General features: G+C 39.0%; 1 protein-coding gene and 1 pseudogene across 1 annotated transcript in view; both read right to left on the reverse strand.

The window, feature by feature from the left end:
* Nucleotides 1-15,809, reverse strand: part of LUZP2 (leucine zipper protein 2) — a 533,028-nt gene that overhangs the window by 33,966 nt on the left and 483,253 nt on the right. The gene's annotated exons all lie outside the window — the stretch shown is intronic.
* On the reverse strand, nt 11,947-12,569 carry LOC138427101 (ATP synthase mitochondrial F1 complex assembly factor 1 pseudogene; annotated as a pseudogene).

Genomic DNA, 15,809 nt, shown 5'->3' on the forward strand with positions numbered 1-15,809 from the left:
CATGACACAATCTAAGCATAAAAACACACCAGACAGATCCACACTGAGAGACAGTCTGTAAAATATCTGATCACTAGTCCTCAAAAGTGTCAAAATCATGGAAATATAAGGAATGAAACACTGTCAGACAAGAGGAGACTGAGACATGAGAGAATGCAATGAGGGTCCCTGAATTGGATCCTGAAACAGAGAGAGAAAAAAACAACTAGAAAACCTGGTGAAACCCAAGTTAGGTTTGTAGTTTGGTAATGGTATTATACTATTGCCAACTTCTTAGTTTTGATAACTATGTCATGGCTATATAAGATGTTAACATTAAAGGATGTAAAGGAAATATAGGAACTCTCTGTACTATCTTAATGTTTTTCTAAGTCTAAAGTCATTTCCAAAGAAAAAAAATTTAATGAGGATAATAAGTCTTTCTTTAAGAGAATTGTGAGTATCAAATAAGTTCATATGGGTATAGCACAACTCAATAAAAATACCAGCTACTATTAGTATATTTACTAGTAACATTAATTGCTAACATTGTCATGACAAATATACATTAATTTCATAAATAAAATAATTAACATATTATTACAAATGGTTATCGTTGGATGATGTTATGTCTTTGAACATATAAGTATAACAACATTTTGGCTACCATGCATATGTTCAAAATATGAGTACCTCAAAGCACAAGCAAATGGCAAAAAGTGACAAAAAAATACAAGTAGGAAATCAGGCAGTCTTAGTGAATTTTTTTCACATATTTTAATGTTGAAAAAATATTTTATCTATTTTGTGCCAATGAAATATTAAGCATATGGAGAAGCTAGAGGAGGTCTGTTTTTAACATTGTGGAAAGTGAGGTGTCCATAGCTCAGTCATGTCCAAGTCTTTGCAACCCCATGGACTGTAGCCCACCAAGCTCCTCTGTCCAAGGGATTCTCCAGGCAAGAATACTGCAGTGGGTTGCCATTTCCTTCTCCACAGGATCTTCCCAACCCAGGAATCGAACCTGGGTCTCTTGGATTGAAGGCTGATTATTTACCAACTGAGCCACAAAGTAAAAGCTTAATGAGACTAAGGCCATGTTTCTGATTGTCTCAGTGCCATGCAATGTAGTTTGAGATTCTACTGGGCCATTGCTGGGGTTCAGCAGCATCAGCAGGAATGATGAGGAGGAAGTGAGGACCAACAATTCAGGGAGAGAGCAACATCTTCCTAATTGTGAAGAGTGGGTCTAGACAAGGGTCCAGTATTTCTAATGCCAAACGGGTGTGACAATTTCAGGCATAGTTGGGCAACTGTGTGGGGAGGTTGGCAGCTACTGCTGCCAAGTCGTTTCAGTCGTGTCCGACTCTGTGCGACCCCATAGACGGCAGCCCACCAGGCTCCGCCGTCCCTGGGATTCTCCAGGCAAGAACATTGGAGTGGGTTGCCATTTCCTTCTCCAATGGATGAAAGTAAAAAGTGAAAGTGAAGTCACTAAGTCGTGTCAGACTCTTAGCCACCCATGGACTGCAGCCTACCAGGCTCCTCTGTCCATGGGATTTTCCAGGCAAGAGTACTACAGTGGGTTGCCATTGCCTCCTCTGGAGGTTGGCAGGGACAGATTTCTATCAGTCAGGTGAAACAGCATTACTGGCAGCAGGTAGTGAAAGCACCATTATCATTACACTATCTTATTCAGTCACAGATTCAAGGAGATGTAGGGAGTAGGAGGATGTTGCTTTTTGCCCATTGAGAGACCTGGGAAACATCACTCGTGATTTCTTAAGTGCTCAGTAAAGCAGGCGGGCATTCATGGAAGAACCCCAATTCCAGTATTTATGGGAAACTGAATCCCTAATCTGTGAAAGTAAGATGAATTCCAGTTTTAGAAATGGTCAATTTTGTAGAAAGAGAGCAGGAAATTCTGCTCCTGTGTCTTTTGAAAAGCAACCAGCGAACATCCCTGTTATCTACATCCTTCAATACCAAGGTGCCACAGGTGATATGGAGTGTTGTCCAATACACGTTTTAACTGCATCAGGAATGATCCTGGAACAGATTACAGCTTGGTAGTAAATTTAGCCTTAGAGAATGAGCAGTGGCAAAATTAAAGGCTCATGGGAATTCAGTGAATTCACTAGCCATATTTTGTATTTTAATCAAGGTCAAGACAATAAGATTTTTTATTTAAAAAAATAAAACTGTTTTGTAAAAAACAAACAAACAAAAAATTTGGTATGTCTCAGATAACTTAAATACAGCTGTTGTATCATCATCCATGAAAAGGACAGTCATAGGCATTCATGGCTTTTATGTTTTATTTTAAAATAAAATTAGAATATTTTGCAAACTATTGGAAACTAAATGGGCAGAACTTCCTGCTTACTTTTCCGTTGACGCTACTGTAGCCTCAAGTGGGATAATTAACATAAGTAGAAGAAAGTACTAAGGTAAAGCTATTCTATCATGGATACTGAAATTCACAGTGTACTCATGACTAATGATGAAATGTGAAAAGCACATATGTCTAATTTGAAAATTCATAGCCACTGCTGTCATGAAAATGAATATGTTTACTCTCCATGATAGAATTATTTTATGGATATGAACAGCCTTAGAGACAGATATGATTGCTCATGGATACATTGTAATTTGGCTAATGTGGGATCATTCTTTTTGCAAAATTCCTCATTTATTAATTTATTCATTTGTTTGTTCATCCATCTAACATTTGCTGTTAGTCACAGTATATTGTGATGAGCATGGCTACCCTGATGGTTCAAGTGGTAAAGAGTCCGCCTACAAGGTAGGAGACACAGTAGACGCAGATTTGTTCCCTGGTTTGTGAAGATCCTTTGGCAGGGGAAATGGCAACCTACTCCAGTATTCTTGCCTGGAAATTCCCATGGACAGAGGAGCCTGGTGGGCTACATTCCATGGGGTCAGGAAGAGTCGGACACAACTGAGCATGCATGTGTACAATATATTGTGATGAACATTAGAGGAACGCTAATAATGAAGATATGCCCCAGCCCCCAGCCTCCAGGAGTCTGCTGTTCTGAATTAAACCGTCAGCCATGATGTGACATTTAGTGGCATTATCGGCAAATTTCCAAAAGCATCAATGATTTTAAGTTTTTAATATAATGGAAATATCAGCTCAGTTGATAATCTCTTGCCTACCATGAGAAGCTAACACTAATTGAGGACTTGTGAGTGTGCTGTACATCATTATCATATATCCTATAATGGGTCAGTATCCAAAATCACTGGGTTGGCCAGAAAGTTGGTTTGGGTTTTTCCTGAAAGCTGTTACAGAAAGACTTGAATAAACTTTTATATAAAGAACTCAAACAACTCAACAGCAAGAAAACCCAACAATTCAATAAAAAATGTTCAAAGAGTCTAAACAGACATTTTTCTAAAGAAGACATACAGATGGTCAACAGGCAAATGAGAAGCTGTTAATCATAACTATAGGGGAAATGCAAATCAAAACCATAATAAGATATCAGCCTAAACTATTAGAGAGGCACTTATTCCCAAAAAAGTTTAAAAACACTAACTTGTAGAGATATATAGATATACACACCCCTAAATTCATCACAGCATTATTTATTTACAATAACCAAGATGTGGTAACTACTTAACTTGGACTGAGTGCTGAAGAATTAATGCTTTCAAATAGTGATGCTGGAGAATACTCCTGAGAGTTCCTTGGATTGCAAACCAACTCCAGTCAAACCTAAAGAATATCAACCCTGAATATTCATTGGAAGGACTGATGCTAAAGCCCCAATATTTTGGCCACGTGATGTGAAGAGCTGACTCCTTGGAAAAGACCCTGATGCTGGGAAAGATTGAAGGCAAAAGGAAAAAGGGCGGAAGAGGATGAGATGGTAAGATAGCATTATCAACTCAATGGACATGAATTTGAGCAAACTCTGGGAAATAGTGAAGGACAGGGAAGCCTGGCTAGCTGCAGTCCATAGAGTTGCAAAGTGTCAGAGATGACTTAGCAACTGAACAACAATAATACAGTGCAATTTTATTTGAACACAAAATAATAAAATCTTGCCATTGAAAACAACATGGATGGACCTTGAGGACAATACACTAAGTGAAATTAAGCCAGACAAAGACAAATACCAATTACCATATGATCTCTCTCATATTTGAAGTCCACAAATCTTTAAAAAAAATGAAAACAAACACACAGATACAGAAAACAGATTGGTGGTTGCCAGTGGAAGGGCATGGGATGTGAAGACTGGCAGTTAATTGCATGGTAAAAATGGTAACTAGACTTATTGCGTTAATCATTTTGTAGTGTATACACTACAGACAGGGCTTCACAGGTAGCTCCAGTGGTAAAGAATCTGCAATGCAGGCCACGTGAATTCCATCTCTGGGTCAGGACGATCCCCTGGAGTAAGAAATGGCAACCCACTCCAGTATTCTTGCCTGCAAAATTCCATGGGCAGAGGAGACTGGTGGGCTACAGTCCATGGGGTTGAAAAGAGCTGGACATGACTGAGCATGAGCAGGAGCAAACCTGAAACTAATATAATGTTATGCACTAATTTTGCCTCAGTTAACTAAAAATAAGCCAGAAAAAATCTCAGTTGTCAATGACCCAGTTTTGAGACCTAAGATGGGTTACTAGCCTCTATGAGCCTTAGTCTTCCTCTCTTACAACATCAGAATACTGTCAGTACCACTCACAATGTTTTTCTTGATTTTAACTTGTGTAAAGCCATCAGCAGCAAGTCAGTCACCCAGAGTGCTCTATACATTTTGTGTTGTGATAACATAAGAAGCACTGCATATCTAAACATCTATTGTTTTTGTTAGCATATCTTTAAGATTCTAAGTAATACACATTTTTGAGTGGGCAGTGTGTTGCACTACACTTGGCATAAGAAACCTGGATTTTAGTTGAAGTTCCTTTTTTAAGTAAAATGGTTATAGTTGGATATGCTGTATTTATTGTGATGATCTAATAAAATACATTAGCAATAGCCATAAAGAACTATACAAATTAAAATTCTCACTATTATTATTACTACTGAACGACTGGAACCATAGTTGGAATCCATGCAATAGCCTTCGAAAGGGAAAAGTTTGTTCTTGGAGTATAATTGATGTGAATAACTTCCTAGTTACTCAGCTGCAGACACTCCATAAATATTGTTACTTTCACAAAGAGATCAAAGATGGCCACATATGCCAAAGGAAAGTCTAACCCCAGCACTCGAGGGAACTCAAAAACACTGTCTATGATTTCTTAAAATCCTGAATATCAATGCATTTTATATAGTGATGAAAAACAAGGATATTACTTCTAATTTTCTTTGAAACATTTAAATCTAATTCACGATGCACTGAGGGTGGATCAAAATGATAAATAATTTTCTTGTCTTTTGCCAGTGCTGGCAAAATGTGTAATAACTTTCAGCAAATATCAAGATTTTATGTTTCCTATTGCTTTTGTAAATTCTTTTGTGGGGATTCTTTTGAACGTTGAAATTATTTTCTTATTGCCAACCTCGACGTAGAACTGTGTGATGGACACTTTGGTAGAGAAGGACACAAAATAATATCTTATTAGACCAAATAAGCTTGAGAATAATAATATACAGCTTATCCTTACAACAACCTTTTGAAGAAAATGATACTATTATTCCCATATTACTAGGAGCGAACTGGTTTAAAAGTTGTGTCTGTTACACAGCTGAGGAGTGGCAGAGCAGAAATTCACATCCAGACAATTTGGCTTTAATATCTGTGCTCTTAAACACTAGATACACTACATGCCAGGCTTTATGCTATGAATTTAGCCTTTTAGTTAATTAGGCTCATTGTTTTATACTGCTAGCTCTATTTCACAAAAAGAATAACCACAGTCTTTAGTTCAGTTTCCAACATTTTACAAATAACTGGCTAAATCCAGGATTTACAATCGGTCTGTTGAATTCCAAATTCTGTGCTCTCGCACACATGGTTCTTGGCACTGGGTATCTGATGTTTAGTCACAGATGCCAACACAGGTTTCCAGGACAGCAGTGTTAAAGAGAAGCCTGCAAATTCAGGGCACACACCTGAATGGAACTTGCTAATGCCTGAAGAGGATTATTGGGAAGAAGTATAAGCCTGCTAAGGATCAAATTTTCATTGGAAAACTGTAGGCCACGGGGTATATTATTCTTTTTGAACTCCTGTCCATCTACATAAAGATTCATCCACACCTTCATCTTTTCCAACTTATCTCTCCTCTCAGAAGCTGGTATGTCTTTACTCCACGTCCAAGTCTTCACCTTGTGATTATATTCATATTCCTTAATGCTGCTTCTGAATTTTAAATCCTTATTACATGTTTCAAACTTTGTCTTCATTACCTGTTTTGCATTCTTCACTCTATATCTTACTAAAAATGTACATAATCTCCTGCCATCCTACTAAGTCCCCGAAGATTTGTCCCCTCTCTTCTCAGCTCATTTCCTTAGCATAATCATCTAGTCTTCCCACCTTCATTTTCTCACATTTCCCTTAAAATTTTATGTCCTTTGCATTTCTCAAATTCATTCCCTGTTCCTTTCCTGCCTCTACTGTCTCATTGCTCTTATCAAGAATATTATTCTCCCAATAATTTTGTTTCTATTATCTTATCCTCATCTTTCTATGTTACTACTGGAATTATCTTCTTAAAACTAGAATCTCATCAGGTTTCCCTTGTTAAAAAACTTATAGTAGATTCCAAGTTACTACAAGATATTCAAGTGAACGAATTCCACCAGCGAGAAAAAAAGGAAATACTGTCAATAAAATGATCCCAGGAAGGTGGTTAAGGGCTTCTCTGGTGGCCCGGTAGTAAAGAATCTGCTTGCCAACGCAGTGGATTCAGTCCCTGAGTCAGAAAGATCCTCGGGAGAAACAAACGGCAACCCATTCCAGTATTTTTGCCTGGAGAATTCCATGGACAGAGGAGCCTGGTGGGCTACAGTCCAAGGGGTTGCAAAGAGTTGGATACAACTGAGCCGCTAAAGAGCAAACAACAACCAAATTGATTAAATTCCATATAGATGTCCTTTTCTTTTGCAAGCGTTATAAGGAAATATCTCTTATAGTTGTTTTTTTTTTTTTAGGATTAAGATTTTACTGCATCTAAAGAGACAAAGGTTAGATTAGAATTTATAGTTTTAAAGAAAAAAATATCTTGTATTGATAATTAATGGATGGGAGGTTGAGGGCTCTCTTACTTATGAATAGCCAACTGGTGATGAGAAGCAACACATTTAAAATAACTTTATCTTTGAAGATACCATGAAAGCCAATACTATCTGATGAGCATCCAAGAAATTCTAATAAAAATACAGGACAAGATAATGGAACAAGGCCATCTGGTGGTTCTCCCACCACCTCTGCTGTGTAATATAATAACCCAGCCACTCAGGCAGTTCAAGGAGTGGCAATGGCCTGCCATCCAGGCCCAGGGCACACGGCAGGAGCTGTCATCGCCAGGATGCCCAAGAGGAAGGTCTGATCTGTCAAGGGGTTTGTGATCAAGCATCACAAGAGGAGAGTGATGATGGTGTCATTTAACCTTCTACCACAAAAGTGTAAATAAAGTAAAAAAGGCGGCCAGAAAGGATGATCTTCACTTTTTTAAAAAAGTGCAAAGAAAAGGATAAAGAGCCTCAAGTGACTAACCATGATAACAAAGAAGATTTAGCTGTGGAAAACAGAGAAACTAAAAAGGAGAGTCCACTATCTGATGAAGTAGGTAGAAAGAGGCCAAGTCTGATTAATATCATATGGGGCTTCCCAGGGAGCTTACTGGGTAAAGAATACACCTGTAATTCTGGAGACACAGGAGACCTGGGTTTGATTCCTGGGTCTGGAAGATCCCATGGAAGAGGGCACGACAAACCACTATAGTATTCTTGCCTGGAGAATCCTATGGATAAGAGGAGTCTGGCAGGCTACAGTCCATATGGTCACCAAGATTTGGACACAACTAAAGCAACCAAGCCCACATGTACTTACCACATCTAATCACTGGTTCCCATCTCCCTTCTAAGTATAATCCAAGTGAATAGTTTCATCAATTATTTTGCAAATACAACCTTTTTTTTTTTAGTAGCTCTAGAAACATTTTTAAGAAGGAGGCAATCTCACCTTATCACATTTTATTTTATTTATTTATTTTTTAGTGTAAATGCTTCATTTTTAAGAGGTTAACTCATTGCTGGTTGCCATTGGTGGTGGTTTTTTGTTTTGGTACAACCAGAAAAGAGCAACATGTTAAATATGGGAGGTTTTGATAGTCTTGAGTGTTAAATATCCATAGGTAGGGCAGTAGCTTTTATATCCTATAATGCTTAGCATACTAAATGACAATTTGTAGTTACAGTTGTGCATTGACTATGCCTTGAACATTTACATTACTTCTGTTTTCGTGTTTTCTTAGTATAGTGGTTTCCTACAGAAAATCACTCTTTGATCGTGGCTCCTGTCAGGATGACATGTTCTCCATAACATCCTTGGTGGCAGTGATCTAATTTCCCTAGTAACCTTGTTATTGTGCTGTGAAAGATTTAAAATTTGAATCTGTAGTGCATATGATATTAAACTGTCAATTAGTGAGACTTATGTAATAGTTTATCAAAATTTGAAGATATTGGTACTTGATATACTCGTAACAAAAATTTGCTTCCAAATGTCAAGCTGGAAAGTCACTGGAATAACTGTTTAAAAGAAATTATAGCTACATGCCTTTTAATATTTCAGTTCATAAGAAATGTGTACAACCAATGAAGTCTCAATTATAAAGGAAAAGAAAGGAAAATGCAAACTGGTGGTCATTCTTTATATAAAAGATATTCAGTAGCATTTTCTCTGAATATCAGTATGCTTTCCTAAACTTATGTATATTAACATTATTATCAAAAATGTCTTGTTCCTATTTTAATTTCAGAAGGATTAAATGAATTATATCCTCATGGAGCTAAAATGTCTTTAAAATAAGTTCATAGAGATATCCAAATAATCAATTTCTCTGTGTAATATTTTATTACAGCATACATGTACCAAGGATGAAGAATAAATGAGAATTTGGTTTCAGACTATTTCAAGGTACAAATATGCACACCAGTAATAAAAAAAAAAAGTATTAAGGGGCCTTTGTTGTTTCCATTTTTATCTATATCATATTAAACAATTCTTTGGCCACCTGATGCGAAGAGCTGACTCATTAGAAAAGACCCTGATGCTGGGAAAGATTGAGGGCAGGAGGAGAAGGGGACGACAGAGGATGAGATGGTTGGATGGCATCACTGACTCAATGGACATGGATTTGGGTGGACTCCAGGAGTTGGTGATGGACATGGAGGCCTGGCGTGCTGCGGTTCATGGGGTCGCAAAGAGTTGGACATGACTGAACGACTGAACTGAACTGATATTAAACATATATCTTATAATTTATAGTGTTAGTTTAAAATATGTATGTGTATATGTAATATATATATTCATAGAGTAACACGTAAAACATTATATAATTTAAACTTAATTTCCTTGCCACAAATATGCCACATCTACTGGGAAGTAATTAAAAAAGCAATTATGATCTCCTAAGACCAAAAATGAAACCCAAACAAAATTCCTTTTATGTAATGTTATCTTTTATGCAAATATTTTAGGCTCATGTTTTCATTTTTATTCTCACAATAACCCTGGGCATACAAAGATATAAAACATATTTTTGTAGCATGGAAAGAACATGAACAGCTGTTTGGTGAAGGCGATGGCATCCCACTCCAGTACTCTTGCCTGGAAAATCCCATGGGCAGAGGAGCCTGGTAGGCTGCAGTCCATGGGGTTGCGAAGAGTCGGACACGACTGAGCGACTTTCCTTTCACTTTTCACTTTCATGCATTGGAGAAGGAAATGGCAACCCACTCCAGTGTTCTTGCCTGGACAATCCCAGGGATGGGGGAGCCTGGTGGGCTGCCGTCTATGGGGTCACACAGAGTCGGACACGACTGAAGTGACTTAGCAGTAAATGGTTAGCTAAGGACAGAGAGCTGGTAGAAAAACAGATCTTTCTAAAACTGAAAACCTCTGGGCTAGTTGGGAAATCTCTTTCAGAAACAGGAAAGTGGGGGGAAAGGACAAGCTTACTTCTGCATTGTGTTGTTTGGCTTTTAAATCATGCCTGATTTTTTGAGACCCCAAGGACTGTAGCCTGCCAGGCTCCTCTGTCCATGAGATTTTCCAGGCAAGAATACTGGAGTAGGTTGCCATTTCCTCCTCCAGGGATCGAACCCATGTCTCCTGCATTGGCAAGTGGATTCTTTACAAGTGAGCTACCTTGGAGAATCTTTTCCTATTTCTACAGTAAAGATTTTAACTCTCAACCTTGGCTGTAAACATGAATAATCTGGGAGCTTTGAATAATCTCCAGAACTACCCTGCGCTTCTACTGGAGTACAACAGAATTGAAAATATTGGCATCAGGTGTGAGCAAAGCTCCCAATGATTAAAAAAATGCAATCTCGTTTGAGACCCTTTGATCTATGGTAATTCCAGGTGCACTTCTTTGAGAGTTCTTAGAAATTACTTTGCAACAGATTTTTGGCAGGAAAAAAAAAAAAAAAAAACAGGGAAAACAAATCTACCTTGCTTTAAACCTCCAGGCACCAAGCAGAATGCAGTTTTCACTTGGATACCTTGAGGCTCCTGAATAGGGCCACTGTTGCCTGTTGCCCTAAAATGACTTTGGCATTTCTACCAAACTGGAAAAAAAATTAACAAATCATCCTTGTCCAATTAAGTTGATGCCACAGCTGTGACCTTTACCAATGTCAACTGCAGCTAAAGTTGACTTTGAATTGCATGGCAAGAAAAACAAAGATAGAAGATGGTGACTCCCTGGGATGGAAATGAAATAATGAGCTTTCATAACATAATTTCATCAGTTTTTTTATCTACACAACTTTTCTGAATTGCTTCTCACTTCTGCTGTCTTTTGATATTCTTTCTTTATGACATTTACTATTGTGATCACTGACATTAAATGTATTGTGAAGATTCATCCATACTTTTTTTTATAAGCCAGATTTTATTTTATTGCTACATTTTCCCCACACAAAATAGGGTACATTTGCTTCTGCCTACCTTTTCTATTAATATAATACTAGCATGGTTTAGAGTTGTTTAAAAAACAAAAAGCAAATCTGGATTGATCCTCTCTTTACAAAGTAGTTGATTTCTTTATACTGCAACAATTCAGCCCCTCCAAATACACAGCTTCCAATGGGCAAAAAATCAGGTGTCACAAACTATGGATTAAAAATATGCAGGCAGCAGGCACTGTACCTGTGCGTTTAATATTACTGAATTCTATGGCTTCTCCAAACCAGCTACACTAACAGCAATTCCTGGAGCATCTAGATAGACTCTTAATCCTGATGACAATATGTGGTTGTCATAGGGTCTAACAGGATACCTGGGTTATGCCTTTGGCCTGCCAAGTGGGAAGAGTACGCAAAGACCACATCTAAATACAGCAGGTCTTCAAGCTTACTGTCCTGTCACAGTTTATAAAGGTGAGGAACTAACTGTTGGTAGCTGCGCAGTCAAAATGGCCAGAGAACAGATACACTCCTACAGTGCATAAGATCAAGTCAACCATCTTGTGGATCCTTGATTGTCTCTGGATGTGATCTCAAACACTTGAAAAGGATGCTTCAAGTATACTGGGAGATAGTAATCAGAATGTTTGGGTATCTTTGTTCCTGAATATCAAGTAACAGGGCTCACATCCATGTTACTTCTTGCAGTAAGCACAGAGGGCAACTCCTTAGAGACGGCTTATTATCAATACTGAGCCTCGGAGAGTTCAAGGGGTGGGTAGGCTCAGGACCATCCAGGGCTGAGTAGAAGATTCTATAAGCCAACCTGACAGCCCTAAGTCTTATCCTGGTTCTGAGAACATTTCAGTTCAGCTCCAAGTCCACTTTGCTCCAACTCTGTGGTGACAGACATTTGAACTCACTGGGTCTGAAGCTAAAGATATCCCCTAACCTGTAGGTCTCTTCTCGACCAGTGGCATAGAAGAGCTGAGCTTGGCTGGCCACGCACTGTGCCTCAGCATCATTCAGAAACGTGGACTCCATCTCTGCTGCCGTTAGCACTGTGCCATTTTCTTCCTTAAGTGCAGGGTCGTGATATAAAATCCGCTGACTGGCCGCAGCTTCCCCTGGGATCTGAATATTTATAAGTGCAGTGAAGTGGAGTTCAGTACCTGTCCAGTGCCAGACAAAAAACTCATAACCTTCCCTTCTTGGTAGGCCACACAGAAATGTTGGACAGGACGAAGCCCAGTTCCAAATCAAATCAAACTTTTCTTTAGGAATAACTGTGTAGACTGTTATCTTTTGCTGCAAAATACTGCTGCCAAATCTGTTTTATTTCTTCGGCAGTTTTGTCTTTCACCATCTCAGTGTTGAAGATTGAACTGAGAGACTTGTCCTTAGTGAATCCTCGGCTCACAGGCTGTTTCCCCAGTGTCTTCTGTTCCACACATGTGATAAAGTCCCCTTACTTGGAGTGCCCCACTGGCTGCATGCTAAACTCACTGCGCTTCTCTAGTCAGGACTCAAAAGCAGCTGGGTCAGACCTGCACAACTGCTGGATCTTTTTGCAGCAGCGGTCGTAGAAGGGGTTGGCCTCGAGCACCTTTCTGACCCCGCTGCCACTGGCGCCCTTGGCAGGCCGGCCTGTGGGGCAGCGCACCAGGAACACTGTGTGGCTGACAGGAGCCCCAGGCCCAGGGCGCAGCTGCACACTGCGCACAGGCCGCCCTAGAGGCCGGCCACCTGCAGGATGGCCGGGCCCCGCGTCACCGTGGCAGCCACAGCCGTTCCCATCTCCTCCCTCATCCATACTTTTATGCTAAAAAATCGCAGCTGTGCTTATTTGAATGTGTTCTTAACTCTGCACAGTGAAACTAGGTAGTTTTTGTTTAAATTAATATCCTACCAAAAATCTTCTCCAAGTATTGTCTTCATTTCCACATATATTAATAGTACTTATTTTGAACATTTATTGACTGATTTTCCAGTATGAGACACTATTTCATATACTAAATGCTCTATGTTAATTTGCTTAATCTTCACAACAATTCGATAAGGATGTGCTGTTATTGTGTTCATTTTATATCTATGGGAGTACAATCTAAGGGGTTAGTTGATCAAAATTTCAAAATTAGGAAGTCTTAGAAAAATATATTTACATAGTATCTTTAGAGATATCAGCATGATATAGTAGTTTTGATACTGATATTTGCTTTTAGTATAATTATTGTAAATGTATATAATTAATATTTAATAGTAAGTGTTTAATAACTACTATAAACTCTGAAAATTTGTGTAACCAGCTTTTATAGGTATGTATCAGCCATCTCCAGCAGACCGCTGGAGTATTCACTATTTTAAAACCTGATTGTTTCCTTGGCAGAAACTTAAGCTGTGGGTCTAAATGACTATGTAGCAGACATGCTCCAGAATATTTAAAAAGTGCCAACATGTAAATTATTTTTTAATCTTCATCAGTAAATTCTCATAATATTGTACTTCTCAATTAATGAAATCTACAGCTTTTAAAATCCACAGTGAGTATATAATTTGTATGTGAAGTGCATATGTCTATTGGATTCATGTATACACATATATACCCACATACATGATGCAATGAAAACCTGTCTGCATTTATCTAATCTTCTGGAAAAAATAAAAACAAAATGACATTTTGGGGATGATTTTGCTTTTTTCCCAGATGTAGGTTAAAAATTGCTTACTTGGATTTGTTTTACAGATTTCAGGAAAAACCATTCAAATACACTTTTCAAAGAAGAGGCAAAGATTTTTTTAAAATGTGGATTATAACGGCTATATATCACATGTATAATCATAAGGGATTTGATTTAGGTCATACCTGAATGATCTTGTGGTTTTCCCTACTTTAAGTCTGAATTTGACAATAAGGAGTTCATGATCTGAGCCACAGTCAGCTCCTAGTCTTCATTTTGCTGACTGTATAGAGCTTCTCCATCTTTGGCTACAGAAAATATAATCAATTTGATTTTGGCATTGACCATCTGGTGACGTCCCATGTGTAGAGTCTTCTTTTGTGTTTTTGGAAGAGGGTGTTTGCTATGCGCAGTGCGTTCTCTTGGCAAAACTCTATTAGCCTTTGCCCTGCTTCATTTTGTACTCCAAGGCCAAATATTCCTGTTACTCCAGATATCTCTTGGCTTCTTACTTTTGCATTCCAGTCCCCTATAATGATAAGGACATATCTTTTGGGTGTGGGTTCTAGAAGGTCTTGTGGGTCTTCACAGAACCATTCAACTTAAGCTTCTTCAGTGTTACTGGTTGGGGCATAGACTTCGATTACCGTGATAGTGAATGGTTTGCCTCAGAAACGAACATTCTGTCGTTTTTGAGATTGCACCCAAGTACTGCATTTCAGACTCTTTTGTTGGCTATGATGGCTACTCCATTTCTTCTAAGGGATTCCTGCCCACAGTAGTAGATATAATGGTCATCTGAATTAAATTCAACCATTCCAGTCCATTTTAGTTTGCTGATTCCTAAAATGTCAATGTTCACTCTGCCATTTCCTGTTTGACCACTTCCAATTAGCCTTGAATTATTGACCTAACATTCCAGGTTCCTATGCAATATTGCTGTTTACAGCATCGGACTTTACTTCCATCACCAGTCACATTCACAACTGGGTGCTATTTTTGCTTTTGCTCCGTCCCTTCATTGTTTTTGGAGTTATTTCTCCACTGATTTCTAGTAGCATATTGGGCACCTACCAACCTGGGGAGTTCAGCTTTCAATGTCCTATCTTTTCACCTTTTCATAATGTGCACGGGTTCTCAAAGCAAGAATACTGAAGTGGTTTGCCATTCCCTTCTCCAGTGGACCATGTTTTGTCAGAACTCTCCACCATGACCCATCTGTCTTGGGTGGCCTTACATGGCATGGCTCATAGGTTCATTGAGTTAGACAAGGCAAATGGGGGAAACTGACTAAGGGAAAACTGGGTCTTGTTCTGATGGGTAGGGCCATACTTCAGTTCAGTCGGTCAGTTGTGTCTGACTCCATGAACTGCAGCATGCCAGACCTCCCGGTCCATCACCAACTCCTGGAATTCACTCAAACATACGTCCATCGAGTCGGTGATGCCATCCAGCCATCGCATCCTCTGTCGTCCCCTTGTCCTCCTGCCCCCAATCCCTCCCAGCATCAGAGTCTTTTCCAATGAGTCAACTCTTTGCATGAAGTGGCCAAAGTACTGGAGTTTCAGTTTAGCATCAGTCCTTCCAAAGAACACCCAGGACTGATCTCTGTTAGAATGGACTGGTTGGATCTCCTTATAGTCCAAAGGACTCTCAAGAGTCTTCTCTAACACCACAGTTCAAAAGCAGCAATTCTTCGGCTCTCAGCTTTCTTCACAGTCCAACTCTCACATCCATACATGACCACAGGAAAAACCATAGCTTTGACTAGACAGACCTTTGTTGGCAAAGTAATGTCTCTGCTTTTGAATATGCTATCTAGGTTGGTCATACCTTTCCTTCCAAGGAGTAAGAGTCTTTTAATTTCATGGCTGCAATCACCATCTGCAGTGATTTTGGAGCCCCCCAAAATAAAGTCTGACACTGTTTCCACTCTTTCCCCATCTATTTCCCATGAAGTGATGGGACCAGATGCCACAATCTTAGTTTTCTGAATGTTGAGCTTTAAGCCAACTTTTTC

The sequence above is a fragment of the Ovis canadensis genome, chromosome 21 (genome assembly GCF_042477335.2).
Source record: "Ovis canadensis isolate MfBH-ARS-UI-01 breed Bighorn chromosome 21, ARS-UI_OviCan_v2, whole genome shotgun sequence".
Taxonomy (NCBI): domain Eukaryota; kingdom Metazoa; phylum Chordata; class Mammalia; order Artiodactyla; family Bovidae; genus Ovis; species Ovis canadensis.